This window comes from Portunus trituberculatus, chromosome 3 (assembly GCF_017591435.1).
Source record: "Portunus trituberculatus isolate SZX2019 chromosome 3, ASM1759143v1, whole genome shotgun sequence".
Lineage (NCBI taxonomy): Eukaryota > Metazoa > Arthropoda > Malacostraca > Decapoda > Portunidae > Portunus > Portunus trituberculatus.
Window position 1 is genome coordinate 6,912,755 of NC_059257.1, and position 8,223 is coordinate 6,920,977.

General features: G+C 37.0%; 1 long non-coding RNA gene across 1 annotated transcript in view; it reads right to left on the bottom strand.

Moving 5' to 3' along the window:
* Positions 1–4,776, bottom strand: part of LOC123510359 — a 5,969-nt gene extending 1,193 nt beyond the window's left edge. Inside the window, exon 1 of the long non-coding RNA XR_006676477.1 lies at positions 4,529–4,776. This is a non-coding gene — a long non-coding RNA (uncharacterized LOC123510359). The remainder of the gene's footprint in view (positions 1–4,528) is intronic.
* Positions 4,777–8,223: the final 3,447 nt, after the last annotated feature.

Below are 8,223 nucleotides of genomic sequence, written 5' to 3' on the forward strand. Positions count from 1 at the left end.
CACACACACACACACACACACACACACACACACACACACACACACACACACACACACACACACACACACACACACACACACACACACACACACGTTCCCATTCTTTCTCAATCTCTTTATAGAAAAATAACTAATAATAAAACAATAATTATACTAAATATACAACAAAATTTCTCGCTCCGTCACCAACGCGCCTTAAAAAAAAAAAAAAAACACTACGGAAGAAAAAAAAACACGAAACATATTGGCAAACTTTAATACGACCAGGAAATTAGAAAAAGAAAATGACGAGGAGCTAACAGGCATGAGATGAGTGAGCGAAATGATACGAAACTCAAAGACACGCGGGGCAGAGAGTAAAAGGCTCCTGGTAAGCGCGTAACGGAATGAAACTTTGCAGGGAAAAAAAAAAACGAAAGGAAAAGGAATAATAGTAATGAAATATAATGAAATAGTGAGGACCTGTTGTGACTTTTAATGACGCCATCTGGTGGGGGAAGAATGATTGTGATAAGAGTCATTTGGGTGAGGTAATGACGCTGTATGTTGCTGCTTTAAGGATGTGTGTGTGTGTGTGTGTGTGTGTGTGTGTGTGTGTGTGTGTGTGTGTGTGTGTGTGTGTGTGTGCGTAAGATTGATTGTTATTGTTGGTGGTGGTGGTGTGGTGGTGGTGGTGTGATTAAAGATGGTTTGTTTGTTGGTGGTGGTGGTGGTGGTGGTGGTGGTGGTGGTGGTGGTGTTCTGTTGTGATTAAGGTTTATTTGTTACTACTACTACTACTACTACTACTACTACTACTACTACTACTACTACTACTACTACTACTACTACTACTACTACTACTACTACTACTACTACTACTACTACCACCACTCACGTATATAATGATCTAATACATTTCTCTGTTTTCAGTGTGGTAATCCTCTCTCTCTCTCTCTCTCTCTCTCTCTCTCTCTCTCTCTCTCTCTCTCTCTCTCTCTCTCTCTCTCTCTCTCTCTCTCTCTCTCTCTCTCTCTCTCTCTCTCTCTCTCTCTCTCTCTCTCTCTCTCTCTCTCTCTCTCTCTCTCTCTCTCTCTCTCTCTCTCTCTCTCTCTCTCTCTCTCTCTCGATTGCCACCACTATTACAATAACATGAACCACCACCACCACCACCACCACCACCACCACCACCACCACCACACATATATAATAAACTAATGAATTTCTGTACCTTTTCAATGGTAATCTTATCCTTTCTGCCTTTTACACTACGACTACCACCACTATTACAATAACATGAACCACCACCACCACCACCACCACCACCTACGTATATAACAGATTAATACATTTCTCTACCTTTTCAGTGTGGTAATCCTGTTCTCTATCTCTCTCTCTCTCTTTCGTCGGTGGAACAGGTAAGTGCTTAAACTGTACCTTTAGTGAACACTCTCCACATTCTACAGTCTTTCCGTAATCCACCAAAGTGAATAGATAAGAAAATGGATGAATAAATGTAGGAAAAAAACTCTTCTTTGTTCGGCTCACCAATTTCGGAAAACACTATGGCTGAATAGCTTACGAAAAATAAATGAAAATAGAAAAATGCTCTTCTGTCCAGTTCACCAATTTTGGGGGACACTTTGGTTTGGTAGTTTATGAGAATACTGTGGAATCGGATCCTATTGTCTTAACAGTTTCAGTTTGTTTGTTTTTTTCGTGTTTAACTTACGAAAAATTAATAAAAATAGAAAAAAAATCATGTTCAGTTCACCAATTTTGGGAGACACTTTGGTAGGATAGCTTACGAAAAGACTGTGGAATTGGATCCTTTTGTCGTAGCAGTTCCAATTTTTCGTGTTTAACTTACGAAAAATAAATGAAAATAAAATATCTCTTCTGTTCAACTCACCAATTTTGGGAAACACTTTGGTCAGATAGCTTACGAAAAGACTGTGGAATTGGATCCTCTTGTTTTACCAGTTCGTTTTTTTTTTTTTTTTTTTTTTTTTGTGTGTGTGTGTGTAACTTACGAAAAATAAATGAAAATAGAAAAAAATCTTCTGTTCAGCTCATCAATTTTGAGAAACACTTTGATAGGATAGCTTACGAGAAAACTGTGGAATTGGATCCTCTTTGTCTTACCAGTTTAAATTTCTTATGTAACTTACGAAAAATATATGAAAAATTGAAAAAAAAAATCTGTTCAGCTCATCAATTTTGGGGAACACTTTGGTAGGAAAGTTTACGAGAAGACTGTGGAATTGGATCCTTTTGTCTTACCAGATCCAATTTTTTCGTACGATCCCAAACGAAAAGCAGTGGCCAGTTGGTATTATTTATTCATTTATTTCATTTTTATTTATTTATTTATTTATGTTTACTTTTATTTTATATATTTATTTAATGTGTGTGTGTGTGTGTGTGTGTGTGTGTGTGTGTGTGTGTGTGTGTGTGTGTGTGTGTTAGCACCATATTCTGAAACACTCCTGCACCACACCTCCATTATTTTAAAAGGCTTTACTTGAAGGAACGCGAATTTTAAAGGTGTTTCCCGCGGTCCAATCGACATGTTAGCACGATTTTTGGATCATAAGGAGAAGGAGTCTTGAAAATCCTGCTTATCACCTCTGTGGCCTGTGGAAATAATCGTGTGAGAGAGCAAAGCGTTGGTGAAGACTGGCTTTGCTTTCATCACGGCACGATCTGTACTAATTGCCACTTCAATTAACCTTTTCAATACAGGGACACATTTTTACTTTGAGATTGTGTACGATTAGACCATTTTCTTGACATTAGGAAGGGTCTATGGAGGTCAGAAGATTAATGGTCACAGTCTTAACTATTTTAACCCCTTCAGTACAGGAACACATTTTTACCTTGAAATTTGTGTACGATTAGACCATTTTCTGGACATTAGGAAGGGTCTATGGAGGTCAGAAGATTAATGGCCACAGTCATCACTATTCTAACCCCTTCAGTACTGGGACACATTTTCACCTCGAAATTTGTGTACGATTAGACCAATTTATTGACATTAGGAAGGTCTATGGAGGTCAGAAGATAAATGGACACAATCTCCACTATTTTAATCCCCCCATAAGTTTCTGAAGCTGTATAAAATCACCAAATAGCAAGTAGAATGAATATGGAAACGCGTCATGGCACTGAAGAGTTAAATCGCTTGAGTACCACCACAATACCTTCACTCTGTCATCACTAAAGCGCATTCAGATGATTTTGTTGCATTTGAACGTATTACAAGTCACATTTATCTACTGGTCAACTCGCTCCATGCTTATATTTCTTTCCCTATTCAATTAGATGGTTTTGTGAAGTTTGGCAAGCGTTCTTGGAGCTGAAAAGGGATGAAGAGAGGAAAATGAAGAGAAAGGAACGAAAAGAGAAAAATAATAGGAATGAAGAGAGGGAAGTAATGTAATGGAAGAGAAAGGGATGAAGAGAGAAAGATGAATGGAAGAGAAGGGAGAGGGATGAAGAGAGGAGAAAAAAATATGGAAATGAAATGAGAGGAAAAGGGTAACGAAAAAAATGAATAGAAATGAAAGAAAAGGTGTGAAGAGAGGAAAATTAATGGGAATGAAAGGAAAGGGGTCTAGAGAGAGAGAGAGAGAGAGAGAGAGAGAGAGAGAGAGAGAGAGAGAAAAGTAATGGAAATGAAGAAAAAAAACATTGAAATCAAGTAAGTTGGTTTAGAAATGTTTTGCTTGAGATGTAAAAACCCAAAAGTCTGCGTGGAAAAAAAATAAAAAAGAAAATGGAATATAAAGGAAAGCTTATCCATTTGTATATCTGATGACTTAAAAGAAAACGGGCTTACCTTTCTGCCAATAAAGAAACACGCGAATTTCAATGTAAAAAAAAAAATAAATAAATAAAATAGACTAATAAGAAAGAGAGAAAAAAAATAGATCAGCGTTATTATAAATTCTGAGAAAATGATCTTTGTAACACTTTACCAGGAAGAAGAAACTCAAATATCAGCGTTGAGGGAAAGAGAAAACGTAAAAAATCATGGGTAACTCATTAAAATCGACGCCTGACAAGTGAAGAAAATGGGTTTGGCAACTCTTTATGCGAGAGAAAACGAGAATGGAATGGGAGAACTTCACTAAACCGATACTACACCACAAAACATAGAAAATGGGTAAATAAGTGAACAATAGAAGGAAATATATGCAGTAAATGTAGGTAGACGATGATTGTTGAAGGAAGAAAACAAAGAAAACGGGTTACTTTTCTCTATTTTAAGCTAGAAAACTACAGAAAGAGACGATTTTATGAGAAATGAGGGTTTAAAAGTAGTAGCAAGAGAGAGAGAGAGAGAGAGAGAGAGAGAGAGAGAGAGAGAGAGAGAGAGAGAGAGAGAGACGAGGGACTGGAGGAGAAATAAGCATCAAAAAGTTATAAGTACCCATACGAAACCCTGAGAGAGAGAGAGAGAGAGAGAGAGTGTGTGTGTGTGTGTGTGTGTGTGTGTGTGTGTGTGTGTGTGTGTGTGTGTGTGTGTGTGTGTGTGTGTGTGTACCGTGTCTCGAGGGAGGGTTGGCGAGGAGTGACAAGGAAGGTTGGAGTGTTGCCTGTACCGTCTTTTGGGCAGGGTACACTTTTGGGGTCTGCAACGTACCATAACTTCTTAAATCCCTTGGCGTACCGCTTGGCTTGTCCCGAGAGAGAGAGAGAGAGAGAGAGAGAGAGAGAGAGAGAGAGAGAGAGAGAACAACAACACCATATAATAAACACACAGACAAACAGACAGACAGACAAACTACTATAACAAACAAACAGAACTGCACAGAACAGAAATAAAAGAACAATAAACACACACACACACACACACACACACACACACACACACACACACACACACACACACACACACACACACACACACACAGCACCACCACAACCACCACACTGCCACTACCAAACACTAACAACCCCGCCCACCTTTCCGCCACACACACAAACTCACGCACTAACAAGGTAGGGCGCCACCTGGACCGTCAGCCAATCACAGAGAAGCTTCCGTCAGCGTCCACCAATCAGCGCCCACCTCGCTTTCCCGTGTCAGCCAATGAGATTACTAGTTTCCAGAGAGAGAGAGAGAGAGAGAGGGGGGGGGTAGAAAGAGAATTTAAGTGTTTTCTATTTATATAATGTAATCGTGTCCATATTGTGTTTTGAATGTCATGATTAAATAATGATAGTAATGGTGTTAGAAATTATGATGATAGTAGTAGTAGTAGTAGTAGTAGTAGTAGTAGTAGTAGTAGTAATAGTAATAATAAGTAGAACTTGGTATTGTTATTCCTGACTATTTTTATTATTATTATTATTATTATTATTATTATTATTATTATTATTATTATTATTATTATTACTACTACTACTACTACTACTACTACTACTACTACTACTACTACTACTACTACTACTACTACTACTACTGTCATCATCGTCATTACCATACCAACAACAACAACAACAACAACAACAACAACAACAACAAGTCCAGTCAGATTTGATAGATGGGGCAGCTGTCTGAGTAAACATGAGAGGTGAAGCCAGGTGTGTTTGGCCCCGAGACGTTGCTGCCACACACACAACTGGCTACACTGTCACGTGGGTTTCGCCTCTCGTCAGTCTGGAGTCAGCTGATGTGTTGCTAGAGCCATAGATACATGTGTAGTGTGTTTGTTGTTGTTGTTTTTTTTGTCTTATTTTTTAGTTTTTTTTTTCGTTTCTCTCTCTTTTTTTATGTGTGTTGCCTTTTGTCAGTGTAGAGTCAGCTGATACGTTACTATAGCCATAAATACATAAATAGTGTGTTTGTTGTTGTTTTCTCTCCTTCTGTCTCAGTTTTTGTCTATTTCTTCGTATGTTTCTCATTTTTTGTGTTTGTGTGTGTTGCCTCTTGTCAGTGTAGAGTCAGCTGATGGCGTTACTAGAGCCATAAATATTCGTAGTGTGTTTTGTTGTTGTCTTCTATCTTTCTGTTTCATTTCTAGTTTGTTTCCTCATTTTTTTTTCTTTTTTCTGGTGTTTGTGTGTTTGGTCAGGTGTTTTTTTTTTTTTTTTTTTTTTTTGCTTCATTATGTTTTTTTTTCTGTCTTATTTCTAATCTGTTTCTTCTTTTCTTTCTTTTTCAGGTCTGTGTGTGTTTGTGTGTTTGTTCGTTTGGTTTGGTGCTTTTTACTTCACTATCTGTATTTGCAATTTTTTTTGTCTCACTAGAACTATAAATATACTCTTAATCACGAAAACTCCTTTAAGAACTCACAAACTTCCTTATAGCTTGGTAATTTATCATAAGAATCACGTCAAACATCCTTAGAAATCCCAAAATATTCACTACAGCTGTTAATTTATCATAAGAATCACAAACACATCCTTAAAAATCCCACAATATTTACTACAGCCTGTCTTTCCATCATTAGAATCACAAAAACATCCTTAAAAATCCCAAAATATTCACTACAACTGTTAATCTGTTATAAGAATCACAAAAACACCCTTAAAAATCGCACAATATTTACTACAGCCTGTCTTTCCATCATTAGAATCACAAAAAAACATCCTTGATTACCCACAAACACCCACTGCAGCTGTTAATCTACTAGGATCACGAAAACATCATTCAAAACACTTTAAACTTCCGCTACATCCTTTTAAACTACCGCTAATCATCTCTGTGGTCTTAAAAATAGCCGTAATGAAAGAGTAGAACGTTTTAAACCCCTTCAGTACCAGGACGCGTATCCATATTCACTCTGCTAACTATTTGGTGACTATACAGCTTCAGAAACTCATGTGGGGGATTAGAATAGCGAAGACTGTGGCCATTAATCTTCTGACATCCATAGACTCTTCCTAATGTCAATAAAATCGTCTAATCGTAACAAATCTCAAGGTAAAAATGTGTCTCAGTATTGAAAAGGTTAAAGATGTTTTTTTTCACGTTTCTAGTGATATATTTACAACATTTTTACATTAATCCCTTCAGTACCAGGACACGTTTTCATATTCACTCTACTAACTATTTGGTGACTATACAGCTTCAGAAACTCTTGTGGGGAATTAGAATACCGAAGACTGTGGCCATTAATCTTCTGACATCCATAGACTCTTCCTAATGTCAATAAAATCGTCTAATCGTAACAAATCTCGAGGTAAAAATGTGTCTCAGTATTGAAAAGGTTAAAGATGTTTTTTTTTCACGTTTCTAGTGATATATTTACAAAATTTTTACATTAATCCCTTCAGTACCAGGACACGTTTTCATATTCACTCTACTAACTATTTGGTGACTATACAGCTTCAGAAACTCATGTGGGGGATTAGAATACCGAAGACTGTGGCCATTAATCTTCTGACATCCATAGACTCTTCCTAATGTCAATAAAATCGTCTAATCGTAACAAATCTCAAGGTAAAAATGTGTCTCAGTATTGAAAAGGTTAAAGATGTTTTTTTTTCACGTTTCTAGTGATATATTTAGAACATTTTTACATTAATCCCTTCAGTACCAGGACACGTTTTCATATTCACTCTGCTAACTATTTGGTGACTATACAGCTTCAGAAACTCTTGTGGGGAATTAGAATAGCGAAGACTGTGGCCATTAATCTTCTGACATCCATAGACTCTTCCTAATGTCAATAAAATCGTCAAATCGTAACAAATCTCAAGGTAAAAATGTGTCCCAGTATTGAAAAGGTTAAAGATGTTTTTTTTTCACATATTTACAAGATTTTTACATTAGTGATATGAAAAACATCCTTGCGAACCTGGTTAATCATCTCAGTGGCCTCGGAAAATAGGCAATAGTCTTGGCGAGAGAGTAGAGCCACGGAGGAAATGCATAAAGAGAAAGAATTGCAAAGATAAGATAAAAAAATCAAACCGACAAACAGTTACTGATTTCACTCGGTTCTTTATCATATTCAGTTTTTTTTTTTTTTTTTCTCGTGATTTTTTTTTTTTTTTTTTTTCGTTTTTTTTTCCTGTTTTTCTTTTCCTTTTTTTTCTTTTAATTTTCCTCTTTATATTTCTCATTTTCATTTTTTTTTTCATTGTGTACGTTTTCCATTCTCTCTCTCTCTCTCTCTCTCTCTCTCTCTCTCTCTCTCTCTCTCTCTCTCTCTCTCTCTCTCTCTCTCTCTCTCTCTCTCTCCTCTTCCTCTTCCTTCCTTCCTTCCTTCCTTCCTTCCTCTCCTCTCC